The sequence below is a fragment of the Mesoplodon mirus genome (genome assembly GCF_964341445.2).
Source record: "Mesoplodon mirus genome assembly, chromosome: 15".
Taxonomy (NCBI): Eukaryota; Metazoa; Chordata; class Mammalia; order Artiodactyla; family Ziphiidae; genus Mesoplodon; species Mesoplodon mirus.
In genome coordinates, this window is record NC_138991.1 from 42,481,863 (window position 1) to 42,500,629 (window position 18,767).

Below are 18,767 nucleotides of genomic sequence, written 5' to 3' on the forward strand. Positions count from 1 at the left end.
AGTATAGGACTTTTTTTTTTTTTTTTTTTTTTGCGGTACGTGGGCCTCTCACTGTTGAGGCCCCTCCCGTTGCGGAGCACAGGCTCCGGACGTGCAGGCTCAGCGGCCATGGCTCACGGGCCCAGCTGCTTCGCGGCATGTGGGATCTTCCTGGACCGGGGCACGAACCTGTGTCCCCTGCATCGGCAGACGGACTCTCAACCACTGCACCACCAGGGAAGCCCTAGGACGTTTTATTTAAGGGATGAATGCAGTGCTCTGAGCACAAAGGTATTAACTCGGAGTATCAGGGAAGGCTTCTTGGAGGAGGTAAGTTTTGAATGATACATAGATACTTTGCAGGAGAAGAGGGCCTAGGAGAGTGATATCAGACAGAGAGTGACCATGGAAGAGCCTGGCATGCCCAGCGGAAGGTGGGTGGATAAAATTTGCAAGAGACAAATCTGGTGAAGTAGCTTGTCCTGACTGTTAGGACCTGGTTTGCTAGTTAAGAAGTCTGGGCCTAAGCCTGACAGCTGGATTCTTTGGTGAGAATCCGCCCAAAGAACTAGTGATAAAGATAACACTGGAGGTGGAATGGAGGATGAACTAAGGGAGAAGACTGAGGATAAGGCAGTCAGAAAGGGGTTGAAAAGTCCATGCAGAAGGTGATGAAACATTTTTAATAACATAAATAAGGGGGGAAATCATGTTTTAAATAGCATGTATAATATGTTCTCAGTTTTTTAACCATCCCCCATGCATCTATACAAAAAAGGACAGAGGATATGCATCAAAATATTAACATTGGGGACTTCCCTGGTGGTCCAGTGGCTAAGGCTCCACACTCCCAGTTCAGGGGGCCCGAGTTCCATCCCTGGTCAGGGAACTAGATCCAACGTGCTGCAGCTAAAGGATCCTGTGTGCCGCAACTAAGACCCGGCGCAGGCAAATAAATATTAAAAGAGATATAAACATTGACTATATTAAAAAAATTCATAATTTTTCATTTTTGCAGCCCCCCCCAGTTTATGTATCCATAAAAGCGGGATGCAGAATTATATACATGAAAATATGAAATATACAAAGTGTCCAGTGTCTTATTTTTATGAAATCATGTATATGCACATATGAGTTCATAAAAATACTAAATATTTAGGGGACTTACTTCCCTTGTGGTCCAGTGGTTAAGACTGCGCTTCCATTGCAGGGGGCACGGGTTCGATCCCTGATCGGGGAATTAAGATCCCACATGGCACCACCAAAAAAATACATATATATATATTAAATATTTATATATATAAAGGACAGGAAGGATATCCTCAAAATGTTGAACATTTTGTTTCTATCTTTGCCAATTTTATAGGTCAAAAATGGTATCTGAAAGTTTTGGGGGTTTTTTTGGCTGCACCATGCAGCTTGCAGGATCTTAGTTCCCCCACCAGTGAAAGCGTGGAGTCCACAACTGGTCCACCAGGGAACTCCCTTATAGTTTTGTTTGTTGAGGGTGAGGCTGAGCATATATCTTATATGTAAGATATATGTATTATATGTAGGTTTTTTTCTGTGAACTGTCTATTTACGTCTTCTGTTTTCCTATTTGGTTTCTTATGGATTTGCGGGAGCTCTTTGTGTTTTCTGTGTTGCAATTAATTTGTCCCAGTGTTGTTTATATTTCGTATTTATGCCTTTTTTCCCAATTAAACGGTAAAATTTTTTTCAGGTAGTCAGTTGTATCTTTTTTCTTTTATGTGTGTTTGAATTTTGTGCTATACTGTTTAAAACAAGCTTTACACACAAAAAATATTTTTAAATTTCTCCCATGTTTTCTTTTGTATTTTTAAGGTTTTGTGTTTCATTTTAATCTTTGATTCATTTGGAATTTATTTTATTTTGGTAAGGAATGAGATAATCTGTGATATAATAAAAATATATATTTGGTCTTTGTCCGTGGTTCCTGGAACAGAACTAAAACCATTTGTCTTCTGAGAGATAGGAGTGTCTTTTGTTATCCATTACAGTCCCCTTTAGAATATACCTGAGTCTGTGCTATTGAGGTGAGTCAAGGTAGGGACCCTAGATAGCCTCAGGGTGGGGGCTGGTCACTAGGAAGACCAAACATGTGATTAGAGGATGGGAAGTCTCAGCCCTGTGCCCCCAACCTCTGGAGAGTGGAGGGGGGCTGGAGATGGGTTATAAAAATGCTTGAACAATCAGTGTGAGTGAACCCATTGATGTCCTGGCAGGGTGGTACATCCAGAGGGCATGGTAGCTCTGCGTCACTCCCCCAGTACCTTGTCCTGTGCACCTCTTCCATTTGGGTGTGCCTGAGTTGTATCCTTTCTAATAAGCTACTAAACCTAAGTCAAGTGATTTCCTGAGTTGTGGGTCAGTCTCAAAAATTTTCAGTTTCCCCTAAGGAGGGGATTTTGTGGGAACCCCGAATCTGTAGCCAAGTTGGACAGAAGTGTGGGTAGCTTAGGGACCTGGGACTTGCAACTAGTGTCTGAGTGGAGGCGGTCCTGTGGGTCTGAACCCTTAACTGTGGGGGTTGCCCTAACTCCAGATGTCAGGATTGAGTTGCTGGACACCCAGTTGGTGGTGGAGAATCACATAGTTGGTTTCTGAGAATTGGTGCTTGGGAAAAACACACAGAATCCAATTTAATTTTTCTTCCAGAATAATTAATGTTTTCCACCATTAATGTGTAATGTAATTATTAGCATATGCTACATTCCCAGATGTATCTGGATCTACTTTGGACTATATTCAGTTCCATACTGTTGTAAGTTTCAACACCATATTTTTTTATTTACTATAGTTTTACAGTATGTTTCAAAATTTGGTAGGGCCAGATCCTCTTCATCCATCTTTTTTCAGAAAATTTCTGGCTATTTTGCATGTTTGTTTTTCTTTTTAAATAAGTAATAGAATTAATCTAGTTTTTTAAAAATCTCTTTTTTTAAAATTACTTTTTAAGTAAAATACATGTTTTAACAGGTGGAATATTCAAATTTATGCAATGGAAATGGAGATAGCAAAAGGCCAGGGGCTAGAGGCATTTCTGACATAAAATTGATTGAATTTCGAAACATGTGCTACATAGTTACCATTTCTAGTCTAGGAGTCTGAAGAGGTCAAGGAAATTCCAGAAAAGGGGCAGGTTTTGTATGGGGAGGTGGGGTAACAATATTGATTTTAGGTAATGTTTCTTCTGTTGTTGGCCATTCATTCTCTGAGTGTCTACTGTGTTGCCGAGTACTGTGCTTGGAGTAAATATACACATGAAAAGAGAAGGCCCCTTCAAAGGCTTCCCAGTGTAGAGAGACAAACACACAATAACATACATAATATATACAATATACTAAAGACCTGTTATGGTATGTATAATCTCAGTGCATGCTATTTAGAGAAGACTTCCTAAAGCAAATCTTCTTCTTAACTATTGAAAAAATATATTTGATTTTCTTATTACAAAAATAATACATAATCATTATAGAAAAAGTAGCAGAAGCAAATTTAAAATAAATTCATATTCTCATCTCTCAGAGGTGACCATTTGTGATGGTTAATTTTATGTGTCAATGTGGCTGGGCCATGGTGCCCAGATATCAGGTCAAACATTACTCTGGACATTTCTGTGAAGGTGTTTTTTTTTTTTTTTTGGATAAGATTAACATTTAAATTGGTGGATTTAAAATTTAAACATTAAATTTACTCTATTGTAAAGCAGAGTATCCTACAATAACGGGTGGGCCTCCTCCAATCAGCCGAAGGCCTTAATAGAGCAAAGACATATCTCCCCGTAGCAAGAATAAATTCTGCTAGCAGACAGCCTTTGGGTTACCAACCTCTATGATCATGTGAGCCAATTCCTTAAAGTAAATCAATCTCTCTCTCATTTTAACGTGGATGATGCTCTACATGTCTTCACTTTAACAGTAGATATGCTGTGAGGCTGTATATCTATATATCTAGATTGATATGTATAGATAGATATCTAGATACACATTCTGTTGGTTCTGTTTCTCAGGAGAATCTTGACTAATACAGATTATGGTGCTGATAAGGCTTCTAAAGGAGCAGAATCTTAAGGATGAATTTTCTGAATTCGTTCTGGGGTTTTTGGAATTGGCTCTCTAATATTAGATTTAAAGACTAATGATTCTGTTTCTAATAATAAAGAATAATAGGAATGGTATAGTTCATGGCATGTTATGAATATAGAAATATGCAAAATATCCCAATTGGATGCTCCTAATGAAACACAAGAGGCAAGGACCTGGGTAACCATATATATGATACCTTCGAACATTTTTGTCAAACTAATGAATATAATGAGGTTGGCTGGTTGGTTGCTTCTAATGTCACTGGACAAAGTGGGGGAAGAAAAGGATGAGATGAGGGATTCAAATTCCCAGCTTAAGCAATATATAAATCACCTGAAAGCTTCTGTGTCTATCCTGGAAGAGACTTTTAGCTCCTATAGCCACAGGGCTGAGATTGCTGAAATCTTATCATGTGAGTGGCTGAATTACAATGCAAATTGAAAAGTGAGGGCATTATTGAGGAAGGAATGGGATCTGAAATTTGGAGTGGGACCTGTGAGAATACCCTGATGAAGCTGGGGACATTGAGCCTCTACATTCTGTTGAATCTTCTTTGCCAGTAGAAGCAGCCTCTCTAACCCTATCTGTGGAGATTTATGCTACGTTGCTCTATGAAACTAATGGCCTCCCCTGAGGCAGTTGCCTTGCAAAATACTGGTGATTCTCTTCAGGACTCACCCCTTTTTGCTTCTGAAGCTGTAACTAGACTAAAGTCTCAGTAGGCCCTGGAGGCACAAGTAAGTTACATGAAGAAGTGGCCTAAATATCCATGACCCCAACTCATGCTATCTTACCTTCTCCCTCTCAGCCTGCACCTATGGCCTCATAGGAAGTTCCCTGTGATCAGTTGACAGAGGATGAGAAAACTTAGGCCTGGTTTACTGATGGTTCTGCAGGGCATGCAGGCTCCACCTAAAAGGGGACAGCTGTCCCTTTCTGGGACATTCCTGAAGGATAATGGTAAAGGGAAATCCTCCCAGTGGGCAGAACTTCAAGCAATGCAACTGGTTTTTCATTTTGCTTAGAAAAGGCCTGATGAGTGATTATATGCCAGTTCATGGGCTATGGCCAGTGCTTTGGCTGGATGGTCAGGGACTTGAAAGAAACATGATTAGAAAATTGGTGACAAGGAAGTCTTGGAAAGAGATACATGGATTGACCTCTCTGAATGGGTGAACAACGTGAAGATATTTGTGTCCCATGTGAATGCTCACCAAAGGATGACCTCAGCAGAGGAAGATTTTCGTAAGTGGCTAGAATAATTTATTCTGTGGATACCAGTTAGCCTCTTTCCCCAGCCATCCCTGTCATTGCCCAGTGAAGTTATGAATAAAGTGGCCCTGGGGGCAGGGATGGAGGTTATGCATGGGATCAGCAACATGGGCTTCCATTCACCAAGGCTAACTTGACTACCCCCACCACTGAGTGCTCAATCTGAGCACTGAGATTGAGTGATATGACACTCAATCCCTGATATGACACCATTCTCTGGGGTGATCAGCCAGCTACGTGGTGGTAGGTTGATTACACTGTACCGTACGTCTGTCATGGAAGGGGCAACGTTTTGTTATTGGAATAGACACTCTGGATATGGATTTGCTTTCCCTGCACACAATGCTTCTGCCAAAACTACCATCCGTGGACTTAGAGAATGCCTTATCCACCATCATGGTATTCCACACAGCATTGCTTCTGTTCAAAGAACTCATTTGATAGCAAAGGAAGTGCAGCAATGGGCCCATGCTCATGGAATTCACTGATGTTACCATGTTCCCCACCCTCCTGAAGCAGCTTGATAGAATGGCAGAATGGCTTTTCGAAGACTCAGTTATTGGGCTAGCTAGGTGGCAGTCCCTTGCAGGGCTGGGAAAAAGTTCTCCAGGAGGCTTATATGCTCTGAATCAATGTCCAATATACAGTGCTGTTTCTCCCACAGCCAGGATTCACAGGTATCTAGGAGTAGAAATGAGAGTGGCACCCCTAGTGAGCCACTAGTAAGATTTTCGCTACCTGTCCTCATGACCTTATGCTCTACTAGCCTACAGGTCTGAGTTCCAAAGGGAGAAATGCTTCTACTAGGAGACACAATAATAATTCCATGGAACTGGAAATTAATACTGCCACTCAGCCACTTTGAGCTCCTCATGCTTCTGGGTCAACAGGGAAAGAAGAGTTTTACTGGGCTGACTGGGGTGATTGATCCTGACTACCAAAGGGAAATTGAGGAATTCCCTGGCGGCCCAGTGGTTAAGACTTGGCGTTTTCACTGCGGGGGCCCATGTTCAATCCCTGGTCAGGGAACTGGGGTGCTGAAAGCTGCACGGTGCAGACAAAAACAGCAACAACAACAACAAAACAAACGAACAGGGAAATTGGACGACTACTCCACAACACAGATATGTCTGGGATACAAGAGATCCCACAGGGTGTCTCTTAGTATTACCAAGCCTGTGATTAAGGTCAGTGGAAAACTATAACAACTCAATTCAGGCAGGATTACTAATGGCCCAGGACCCTTCAGGCATGAAGATTTGGGCCACTCCAACAAATAAAGAACTGTGACTTGCTGAAGTGCTTGCTGAGGGCAACAGGAACACCGTATGGGAGTAGAAGAAGGTAGTTCTAAATACCATCAGCAACCACACGACCAGTTACAGAAACGAGGACTGTATTTGTCGAGTATTTCTTCCTTATGTTATTATTAATACGTGTGTGTGTGTCTTGAGCAAATATCTTTGTTTTCTTCTCTCTCTTATTCCTTTATCATGTAACATAGTCATGTAACATTATTGACTTTGTCATAGTATTTATTGTTAACGTTATAGCATAGTTTTTAAGTTACGGGATATCAGGAAGAAGAATAAACATCACCCAAGCACTTTGCATCCTCTTCTGGGGAAAGGGTTAGGGTGTTTTCAGTTGTCTATTCAGGAGAGTTGTATCATGTTAGGCAAAACTATGACCTTGTTATTGTCTTTATTCGATTATTAAATTTGAGGAGATGCATACGAGTGCCAACTAGACAAGGGGTGGACTTGTGATGGTTATGTGTTAACCTGACTGGGCCACAGTACACAGATATATGGACAAACATTATTCTGGCTGTTTCTGTGAAGGTGTGTTTTGGATACGATTAACATTTAACTCAGTGGACTTTGAGTAAAGCAGATTATGCTATATAACATGTGTGGGCCTCATTCAATCAGTTGAAGACCTTAATAGAACAAAAACCTTACATCCCCCTAGCAAGACAGAGTTTTGCCAGCTGACTGCCTTTGGACTTGAACTGCAGCTCTTCCCTGGGTCTCCAGTCTGCTGCCCTATCCTGCAGATTTTGAACTCACCAAGCTTCCACGGTCACGTGAGCCAATCCCTTAAAGTACCTCTCTCTCTCTCTCTTTCTCTGTCTTTCTGTGGTGTGTGTGTATGTGTGTGTATAGTACAGGTATACCTCGTCTTATTGCGCTTCATTTTATTGCATTTCACAAATATTCCGCTTTTTACAAATTGAAGGTTTGTGACAACCCTGCATTGAGGAAAGTCTACTGGTACCATTTTTCTAACACCATTTGCTTATTTCATGTCTCTGTGTCACAGTTTACTAATTCTTGCAATATTTCAAATTTTTTCATTATTATTATCTTTGTTATGGTGACCTGTGATCAGTGATCTTTGATGTTACTGCTGTAATTGTTTGGGGACACCATGAAACCTGCCCACATGAGATGGTGAGCTTAATAAATGTGGGCATTCTGACTGCTCCATCTACCAGCCATTTCCCCATCTCTCTCCCTCTCCTTGGGCCTCCTTATTTTCTGAGACACACAAATTTTTTTTTTTTTATATTTCAGATTTTTTTTTGAAATTTTGAATTTTATTTTATTTATTTTTTATAAAGCAGGTTCTTATTAGTTATCCATTTTATACATATTAGTGTATACATGTCAATCCCAATCTCTCAATTCATAACGCCCCCACCACCACCACTTTCCCCCCTTGGGGTCTGAGACACAAAAATTTTGAAACAGGGCCAATTAATAATTCTAAAGTGGCCTCTGAGTGTTCACGTGAAAGAAAGGGTTGCATGTCTCTCATGTTAAAAGCTAGAAATAATTAAGCTTTGTGAGGAAGGCACGTCGAAATTTGAGACAGGCTGAAAGCTAGGCCTCCTGTGCCAGTTAACCAAGTTGTGAATGCAAAGGAAAAGTTTTTGAAGGAAATTACAAGTGCTACTCCAGTGAACACACAAATAAAAAAGCAAAACGGCCTTATTACTGATATGGAGAAAGTTTTAGTGGCCTGGTTAGAAGATTAAACCAACCACAACGTTCCCTTAAATCAAAGCCTAATCCACAGGAAGGCCCTAACTCTCTTCAGTTCTTTGAAGGCTGAGAGAGGTAAGGAAACTGCAGAGTAAAAGTTTGAAGCTAGCTGAGGTTGGTTCACGAGGTCTAAGGAAAGAAGCCATCTCTATAATGTAAAAGTGCAAGGTGAAGCCACAAGTGCTGATGCAGAAGCTGCAGCAAGTTATCCAGAAGATCTAGCGAAGATAATTAATGAAGCTGGCTACACTAAATAACAGATTTTCAATGTAGATTAAACAGCCTTATATTGGAAGAAGATGCTGTCTAGGACTCTTATACCTAGAGAGGAGAAGTCAATGCCTGGCTTCAAAGCTTCAAAGGACAGGCAGACTCTCTTGTTAGGGGCTAATGCAGCTGGTGACTTTAATTTGAAACTAGTGCTCATTTACCATTCTGAAAATCCTAGGGCCCTTAAGAATTATGCAAAATCTATTCTGCCTACGGTTTATAAATGGAACAGCAAAACCTGGATGATAGAACATCTGTTTATAATATAGTTTATTGAGTAATTAAAGCCCACTGAGACCTACTGCTCAGAAAAAGATTCCTTTCCAAATATTACTACTCACTGACAATATACCTGGTCACCCAAGAGCTCTGATGGAATTAACGTTTTCATGCCTGCTAACACAACATCCATTCTGCAGTCCATGGATCAAGGAGAAATTTTGACTTTCAAGTCTTATGACTTAAGAAATACATTTCATAAGGCTATAGCTGCCATAGACAGTGATTCCTCTGATGGATTTGGGCAAAGTCAACTGAAAATCTTCTGGGGACTTCCCTGGTGGTGCAGTGGTTAAGAATCCACCCGCCAATGCAGGGGACGTGGGTTCAAGCCCTGGTGCAAGAAGATCCCACATGCTGTGGAGCAACTAAGCCTGTGCGCCACAACTGCTGACCCTGTGCTCTAAAGCCTGTGAGCCACAACTACTGAGCCCACGTGCCAAAACTACTGAAGCCCGTGCGCCTAGAGCCCGTGCTCTGCAACAAGAGAAGCCACCGCAATAAGAAGCCCGCACACCGCAATGAAGAGTAGCCCCCTCTCGCCACAACTAGAGAAAGCCCATGCACAGCAGCAAAGACCCAACACAGCCAAAAATAAATAAATAAACAAACAAATAAATAAATAAATATATATATATATATATTTTTTTTTTTAAAGAGAAGAAAACCTTCTGGAAAGGATTCACCATTCTAGATGCATTAAGAACGCTAAGAAAATATTTGTACTTTATGGGAAGAGGTCAAAACATCAACACTAATAGGAGTTCGGAAGAAGTTGATTTCAACCTTCATGGATGACTTTGAGGGGTTCATGACTTCAGTGGAGGAAGTAACTGCAGACTAGAGAGCTAGAATTAGAAGTGAGAGTCTGAAGGTGTGACTGCATTGCTGTAACCTCCAGATACAACTTTAATGGATGAGGAGTTGCTTCTTATGGTTGAGGAAAGAAGATGGTTTCTTTTTTCTTCTTTACTTTAAAAAAAATATTTATTTATTTATTTTGGCTGCACTGGGTTATGTGGGCTCTTTTTTTAGTTACGGCATGTGGGCACTTAGTTATGTCATGTGGGCTCTTAGTTGTGGCATGTGGGATCTAGTTCCCTGACCAGGGATCAAACTTGGGCCCCCTGCCTTGGGAGCAAGGAGTCTTAACCACTGGACCACCAGGGAACTCCCAAGAAAGTGGTTTCTTGAAATGGAACCTATGCATGGTGAAGATGCTGTGAAGATTGTTAAAATAACAAAGGATTTAGAATATTACATAAACTCAGTTGATAAAGCAGCAGCAGGATTTAAGAGGACTGATTCCAGTTTTGAAAGAAGTTCTACTGTGGGTAACATGCTATAAAATAGCATTGCACGCTACAGAGAAATCGTTCACGATGGGAATACTCAATTGATGCAGCAAACTTCATCACTGCCTTATTTTTAAAGGCTTTTTTTTTTTTTTTTTGCGGTACGCGGGTCTCTCAATGCCGCGGTCTCTCCCGCTGAGGAGCACAGGCTCCGGACGCGCAGGCCCAGCGGCCACGGCTCACGGGCGCAGCCGCTCCGCGGCATGTGGGATCCTCCTGGACTGGGGCATGAACCCGCGCTCCCTGCACCGGCAGGCGGACCCCCAACCACTGCGCCACCAGGGAAGCCTCCATCACTGCCTTATTTTTAAAAAATTGTGACAGCCACCCCAGCCTTCAGCAACCTGATCAGTCATCAGATATCAGCAATACGCTCCACCAGCAAAAAGATTACAACTCACTGAAGACTCAAATGATAGCAGTTTTTAGCAGTATTTTTAGATTAAGGTGTGTACTTGTTTTTAACAAATAATGCTATCACACACTTAGTAGACTACATTACAGTGTAAACATAACTTTTATATGCACTGGGAAGCCAAAAATTTTGTGTGACTTGCTTTGTTGTGATAGTCACTTTATTGGAGTGGTCTGCAGTATCTCCAAGGTATGCCTGTACACACCCACACAGACACACAGACACACACACATCCCTATATATGTAAAGATATATATATATATATATATATATATATATATATATATATACACACACACATAACAAAAATCATACAGTATTTGTCTTTTTGTGACTGAATTATTCCACTTAGCAGACGTCCTCAAGTTTCATTCGTGTTATAGCATATTGCAGAATTTCCTTCCTTTTTAAGGCTGGACAACATTTCATTGATGGTATATACCACATTATGCTTATCCATGCATCCATTGATGAACACTTCCGCTGTTTCCATGTTTTAGCTATTGTGAATAATGCTGCCATGAAACGGGTGTACAAATATCTCTTCGAGACCCTACTTTCAATTCTTTTGGGTATATACCCTGAAGTGGAATTGCTGGGTCATATAGTAATTCCAATTTTAATTTTTTGAGGATCCATCATACTGTTTTCCACAGTAGCTGTACCATTTTACATCCCCACCAACAGTGCACAAGTGTTCTAATTTCTCAACATCCTCATCAACACTTGTTGTTTTTTGTTTTTTGATAGTAGCCATCCTAATGGGTATGAGGTGGGTATCTCGTAATTTTGATTTGCATTTCCCTTATGATTAGTGATGTTGAACTCCTTTCATGTGCTTATTTGCTATTTGTATACTTTCTTTGGAAAAATATCTATTCAAGTCCTTTGACCATTTTTGAATTGGGTTGTTTTTTGTTGTTGTTGAGTTTTAGGAGTTCTCTGTGTATTCTGAATATTAATCCCTTATCAGATATATGATTTGAAAATACTTTCTCTCATTCTGTGGGTTACCTTTTTACTCTGTGGATACTCTTTCTTGATGAACAACATTTTAAAATTTTCATGAAATCCAATTTGTCTATTTTTTATTTTGTTATGTGTGCCTTTGGTGTCATATCCAAGAAATCATTGCCAAATCAGATGTTTTGAAGCTTTTGTCCTTTTTATTCTAAGAGTTTTATTGTTTTAGGTCTTACATATAGGTCCTTGACCTATTTTGAATTAATATTTGTATAAGGTGTTAGGTCAGGGTCCAGCTTCATTCTTTTTCATGTGAATATCCAGTTTTCCCAGCACTATCTGTTGGAAAGATTGTTCACCCCATTGAATGTTCTTGGCACCCTTGTCAAAAATCATTTAACCATAGATGTTTATTTCTCAGCTCTCTATTCTATTCCATTGGTCAATATGTCTGTCTTTATGCCAATACCATACTGTTTTGATTACCATAGTTTTGTAGTAAGTTTTGAAATTAGGAAGTGTGAGTCTTCCAGTTTTGTTCTTCTTCAAGGTTGTTTTAGGACATATACAGGGTCCCTTGAGACTCCATATGAATTTTAGGATAGATTTTTCTATTTCTGCAAAAAATATCATTGGAATTTTGATAGAGATTGCATTGAATCTACAGATTGCTTTGGGTAGTATTGCAATTTTAACAATATTAAGTCTTCCAATCCATGAATATGGGATATATCCTTTTTAATTTCCTTCAGCAATATTTTGTACTTTTTATTGTATGAGTCTCTCATCTCCTTGGTTAAATTAATTCCTAAGTTATTTTTTTTGGTGCTATTGTAAATGGAATTATTTTTGTAATTTCTTGTCAGATTGTTTATTATTGATGTATAGAAATACAACTGATTTTTTTTTTTTTTTTTTTTGCGGTACGCGGGCCTCTCACTGCTGTGGCCTCTCCCGCTGCGGAGCACAGGCTCCGGACGCGCAGGCTCAGTGGCCATGGCTCACGGGCCTAGCCGCTCAGCGGCATGTGGGATCTTCCCGGACCGGGGCATGAACCCGTGTCCCCTGCATCGGCAGGCGGACTCTCAACCACTGCGCCACCAGGGAAGCCCACAACTGATTTTTTCGTGTTAACTTTTTTTTTTTTTTTTTTGCGGTACACGGGCCTCTCACTGTTGTGGCCTCTCCCGCTGAGGAGCACAGGCTCCGGACACGCAGGCTCAGCGGCCATGGCCCACGGGCCCAGCCGCTCCGCAGCACATGGGATCTTCCCGGACTGGGGCACGAACCCGTGTCCCCTGCATCGGCAGGAGGACTCTCAACCACTGCGCCACCAGGGAAACCCTCAGTATAGTTTTAATTTACATTTCATGTAAGTGAAATTGAGCTTCTTTCCGATGTTTTAAAGCCATTTGTTTCTCTTTATCTGAGCACTGACTGTACATCTTCTCTCATTTTTCTATGGATTATCGGTCTTGTTCTTTTTTCTAGGACTTCTTTTTATATTAGGGAAATTCGTTCTGCAAATATTTTTTTCTCACTTCATGATTTGTCTTTTTAAAAAATTAATTAATTAGTTAATTAATTTTTGGCTGCATAGGTCTTCATTGCTCTGCCACCAGGGAAGTCCCATTGTGTTTTTAAATATCAAGGCAGAATGTATACTCAATCACAGCTTTCATTTTTTCTGTGGCCAACAGTTTTCTACTTTTCTAGTGTGTATTTTTTGTCTATGGGTAAGATTAGCTGCTCTTTTCTACCATTTTAATAGTAATTTTGTATGAAAGGTTGCATTAGACTGCATAACAAAATACCACAGACTGGGTGGCTTAAAAAATAGAATTTTTTTTCCTCAAAGCTCTGCAGCCTAGAAGTCCAAGATCAAGGTGTCGGCAGGTTTGGTTTCTTCTGAGGCCACTCTCGTTGGCTTGCAGATGGCTGCCTTCTCACTGTGTCCTCACATAGTTTTTTTTCTGTGCACACTCACGTTTCTGGCGTCCAAATTTTCTCTTTTTATTAGGACCCAAGTCAGATTAGTTTAGGGCTCAATCTAAAGAACTCATTTTAAATTAATCATTTCTTTAAAGACCTTATCTCCAAATAGAGTCACATTCTGAGGTACTAGGGGTTAGAACTTCAGCATACAAACTTCTGGGGTACACAGTTCATCTCATAACAAAGGTGTTTGTCACTTTCTTCTTTCTTTTTTTGTTTTAACGTCTTTGTTGGAGTATAATTGCTTTACAATGGTGTGTTATTTTCTGCTGTATCACAAAGTGAATCAGCTATACATATACATATATCCCCATATTCCCTCCCTCTTGCATCTCCCACTCTCCCTATCCCACCCCTCTAGGTGGTCACAAAGCACCGAGCTGATCTCCCTGTGCTACGCGGCTGCTTCCCACTAGCTATCTATTTTACATTTGGTAGTGTATATATGTCCATGCCACTCTCTCACTTCGTCCCAGCTTACCCTTCTTCTTTCTTTTTTTAATCCATTATTAAATGAATTGTGTTTTCCAACCATTTTCAAGTGTCTTCTGTGAAGGAAGGGCAAGAGAGACCAAGGTAGTTTTCAGGCTTCACGGTGCAGAGGTTTTCAGCTGCCACAATCAGACTGTCTCATTCAATGTGGCCCTTTTTGTAGTTTTTGTGTAGCCCTGCTTTCTTTGCTTCTCTGTTCTAAACAGGGCTTTTGTCCCAGACCTGTGCTCTCTGACATCATCACTAGTCATTGCACACAGGAAACATAGCCCCTGCATTTTAGGTGAGCTCTTTATCTACTTTCTGAGATTTTCATATCTGAGTTTCCCAGACATTCTTTTGGACATTCTGTACCTCCTCGTTCTACTATGTTCCCTATAGCTTTTTTTTTTTTTTCGGTACGCTGGCCTCTCACTGTTGTGGCTTCTCCCGTTGCGGAGCACAGGCTCCAGACGCGCAGGCTCAGTGGCCATGGCCCACGGGCCCAGCCACTCCGCGGCATATGGGATCTTCCCGGACCGGGGAACGAACCCGTGTCCCCTCCATCAGCAGGCGGACTCTCAACCACTGCGCCACCAGGGAAGCCCTTCCCTATAGCTTTAACCCAACCTCAGTTCTTTTTATCTCTACTTCTGCTCTGATTGTTTAGAACAACAAACATTTTCACTTTCGCATGAACTTCTCATCCTCAGTGAATCTATTTTCTCATCCTCTGGGAGTCTATTTTTGCTGGTGTTTTCTGGGATCTGCTGCTGCTGTTTCCCTTAAACACTCCAAGAGTCTCTTGCCATGCAACCTCTGCCCAATCTCAGTGCTCTTGGTAATCCTTACTCAGGTCTTGTAGTCTCCTGCTGCTGTTTGCCTCCTAGTATTGTGGAATATGGGATTTTCATGTTTTTTTTTCCTTCCTATATTTCCCTGTTGCTTTATATAATTTATGGGGTGGGGGGCAGACATTCAGTCATACATAACTGCAGTACCTATATCATAATCATATTACTTTATAATGTAAGATTTCCCCATTTTTCTCCATTATAAAGATAGCTGTAGGGCTTCCCTGGTGGCACAGTGGTTGAGAGTCCGCCTGCCGATGCAGGGGACACAGGTTCGTGCCCCAGTCTGGGAAGATCCCACATGCCGCAGAGCGGCTGGGCCCGTGAGCCATGGCCATTGAGCCTGCGCGTCCGGAGCCTGTGCTCCACAACGGGAGAGGCCACAACAGTGAGAGGCCCACATACTGCAAAAAAAAAAAAGATAGTTGTATATTTTCCCTAATGCCAAAGGTAATACATTAATGCCTAATCATGTAGAAAATTCAAGTCATACAAAAGAGTACAAGGAAGAATGAAAATCATTGAGAGGCAACTACTCAACATTTCAGTAAACATTCCAAACGTCTCTCAGTTATACACAGATTTATAAGAATAAGCTCATACTATATATGCTGTTTTGTATTCTGCATTTTTATTCAATAATATGTCCCAAAGTTCTTCTTTGTCAGTAGATATAGATTTACACCATTTTTTTAAATTATCAGAATATATTCTTCCAAGCAACTATTATGACCTAAGAGAAGTTACTTTAACTATATTTAAAACTTTTATTGAAATATAGTTGATATACAATGTTGTGTTAATTTCTGCTGTACAGCAACACGATTCAGTTATACATATATACATTCTTTTTCACATTCTTTTCCATTATGATTTATCACAGGATATTGAATATAGTTCCCTGTGCTATACAGTAGAACCTTGTTGTTTATCCATCCTATATATAATAGTTTGCATCTGCTAATCCCAAACTCCCAATCCTTCCCTCCCCCATCCACCCTCCCCCTTGGCAACTACAAGTCTGTTCTCTATATCTGCGAAACCAAATAAAGTAGAAAGGTAAATTCTTCATTCCTTTTACTCCCCAGGATTAACTACTCCCCAGAATTAACAACTATATGCAGACATAAACATATAATCATATACCGCAAACATTTATAGACATACACAGAGTTTTCTTTGTTCAAAAATGGGAATTAAGGGCTTCCCTGGTGGCGCAGTGGTTGAGAGTCTGCCTGCCGATTCAGGGGACGCGGGTTCGTGCCCCGGTCCGGGAAGATCCTACATGCCGTGGAGCGGCTGGGCCCGTGAGCCATGGCCGCTGAGCCTGCGCATCTGGAGCGTGTGCTCCGTAATGGGAGAGGCCACAACAGCTAAAGGCCCGCGTACCGCAAAAAAAAAAAAAAAAAAAAAAAAAGGAATACTGTCAATACCATTAAAGAACTAAGTCTATTTATACTCTCTTTCCAGTCTGATTTTCTTTTCTGTCCCTAGAGGTAAGTACCATTCTGAATTTTATGTTTTGAGTTATCATTTATGATATTAAGTGATTTTATCTTTTTAAAGTTTCCAGTCAATGACTATTTATATATATACAGTACTGCTGTGAATATTCTCCTATGTGACTCTCAATACTCATGTATGAGAGTTTCTTCTGAGTACATTCTTTTTTTTTTTGCGGTACGCGGGCCTCTCACTGTTGTGGCCTCTCCCGTTGAGGAGCACAGGCTCCGGACACGCAGGCTCAGCGGCCATGGCTCACGGGCCCAGCTGCTCCGCGGCATGTGGGATCTTCCCGGACCGGGGCACGAACCCGTGTCCCCTGCATCGGCAGGCGGACTCTCGACCACTGCGCCACCGGGGAAGCCCCCTGAGTGCATTCTAGAGGTGGAATTGCTGGGTCATAGAAAATGTGCAGGTTCAATGTTGCTCAATAATACTATATTGTTTTCTAGAGTGACTGTTCCAACAGTCTTTATTTTATTTTATTATTTTATTTTATTTTATTTTTTATTTTTTTAAATATTTTTTTTGCGGTACATGGGCCTCTCACTGCTGTGGCCTCTCCCGTTGCGGAGCACGGGCTCCGGACACGCAGGCTCAGCGGCCATGGCTCACAGGCCCAGCCACTCCGTGGCATGTGGGATCTTCCTGGACCGGGGCATGAACCTGCATCCCGTGGATCGTCAGGCGGACTCTTAACCACTGCGCCACCAGGGAAGCCCCCTTGTATTACTTTTTAATAGCCAGTTATGATTAAAACTTTGCAAAATAACTTGCTAATGTTTTGATTATGACTTCATTATACTATATTGTATTTGGTTTAGGTGTGCTATTTAACATATTCCAGAGGAACAGCAATAAGCATATTATAATCTGTTTGTATAGTTATGCCTTGTCTGATTGTTACATGTATTACTTCCTGATTGTTATATGTATCTGTGACCACCCATTAGCTTCCTCTGGCCAACATTTTTTTTTTGTTGTTTAAATGGTATGTGTTCTAGCTAAACAGTGCCTACAACACTGCCACCTCACACCCACAAGTGTTAATACAGGTGTAAATGTGAGGTGGGTACAGGGACTGTAAATAGCTGACAGATTTTATTTGGTATATTTTATCTGAAATCTATTTAATATTAAACATCTATGAAATATGAATAATAGCAAAAATGAACTCTTTTACTGTTTCACATTTATTGTACTTGGGTTTCTTTTCCTCTTGAAATAAATTCTCAGTTACCATTTTATACTTATATACAAGTAAATATTTGGTGTTTAACATCTTGTTTCTTTTATTATACTTATTTTTAAATTACTTATCATAAAATATAAACAAGTTCTTGACTAGACTGTTATTTTAGACCCCTTTATTTTGCCCTCCCCTACTAATTGTATAATCTTTTACCTCATATTTCAAAACATCAAAATTCCTCCTTTCCATCCTTCATCAAAACCACCTCTGGCAGATCTGGGGAGAAATTAAACCGGGTGTGCCCCAAACCTGCAAACATTTTCTTACTAATGAAATCTGAGAACATTGAATTTCAAAGGCACATGTGACCACGGAGCATCAGGACTTTTGTTTCTGGATAGAATTGTGTTTTTTGAGGGGTCCTGTAGCAAAGGGCAGGGATGCTGTGACTGAGCAAGTCTTGCTCCAGCAATTGCATCCCCTCTGCCTGAATGACCAGTTTTGGAAGGAGCCTGCAGACATGACTGTCAGTATCTGAGGTTTCAGGTTGTGCTTTAGGGTAGGACCTCACTGCCCAGCTCCAGCCAGCTGTACCCAAAAGTAAATGTTTGGGGGCAAGGCAATCACTCTTATTTATTGTAGTCAACATAAAAGTAGCTGGGCAAGTGACACCTAGAAGAAAATAAGATGACAAAAAAAAAAGTGTGCAAAGACTCATTTCGTCACTCACGGTTTTTTGCATTTGCGAATGTAAGTAGTTTTTGAAGTTCTCTTGGGACCTACATTCCTACAACAGCATAAAGCCAAACGTGGATTTCAAAAAAGGTCCCTAAGGGGCTTTCGTTAAGTGCAAAATCAGTGCAGAGGTCCCTCGCTCCTCTCACGTACTCTTATCCCAAGTGGTGGTGGCGGTGGGGAGCACTTGGGTAGCACGCAAGCTCTTTTGTCCCTCCTCCGCAAAGTGAAGGTGGTGTGGCCCGAGGCTTTGCGGGATAGCGTCCCCCGCGGAGTTCAAGTCTAGGTCCGCCAGCGCTGAGCCCCCGGAGGGAGGAGGGGGCGG

General features: G+C 41.0%; 1 protein-coding gene across 1 annotated transcript in view; it reads left to right on the forward strand.

Annotated features, from left to right (window-relative positions):
- The window catches only part of SEPTIN14 (septin 14), a gene marked incomplete at both ends in the record, with an annotated part of 568,759 nt that overhangs the window by 396,863 nt on the left and 153,129 nt on the right, over positions 1-18,767 (forward strand). The gene's annotated exons all lie outside the window — the stretch shown is intronic.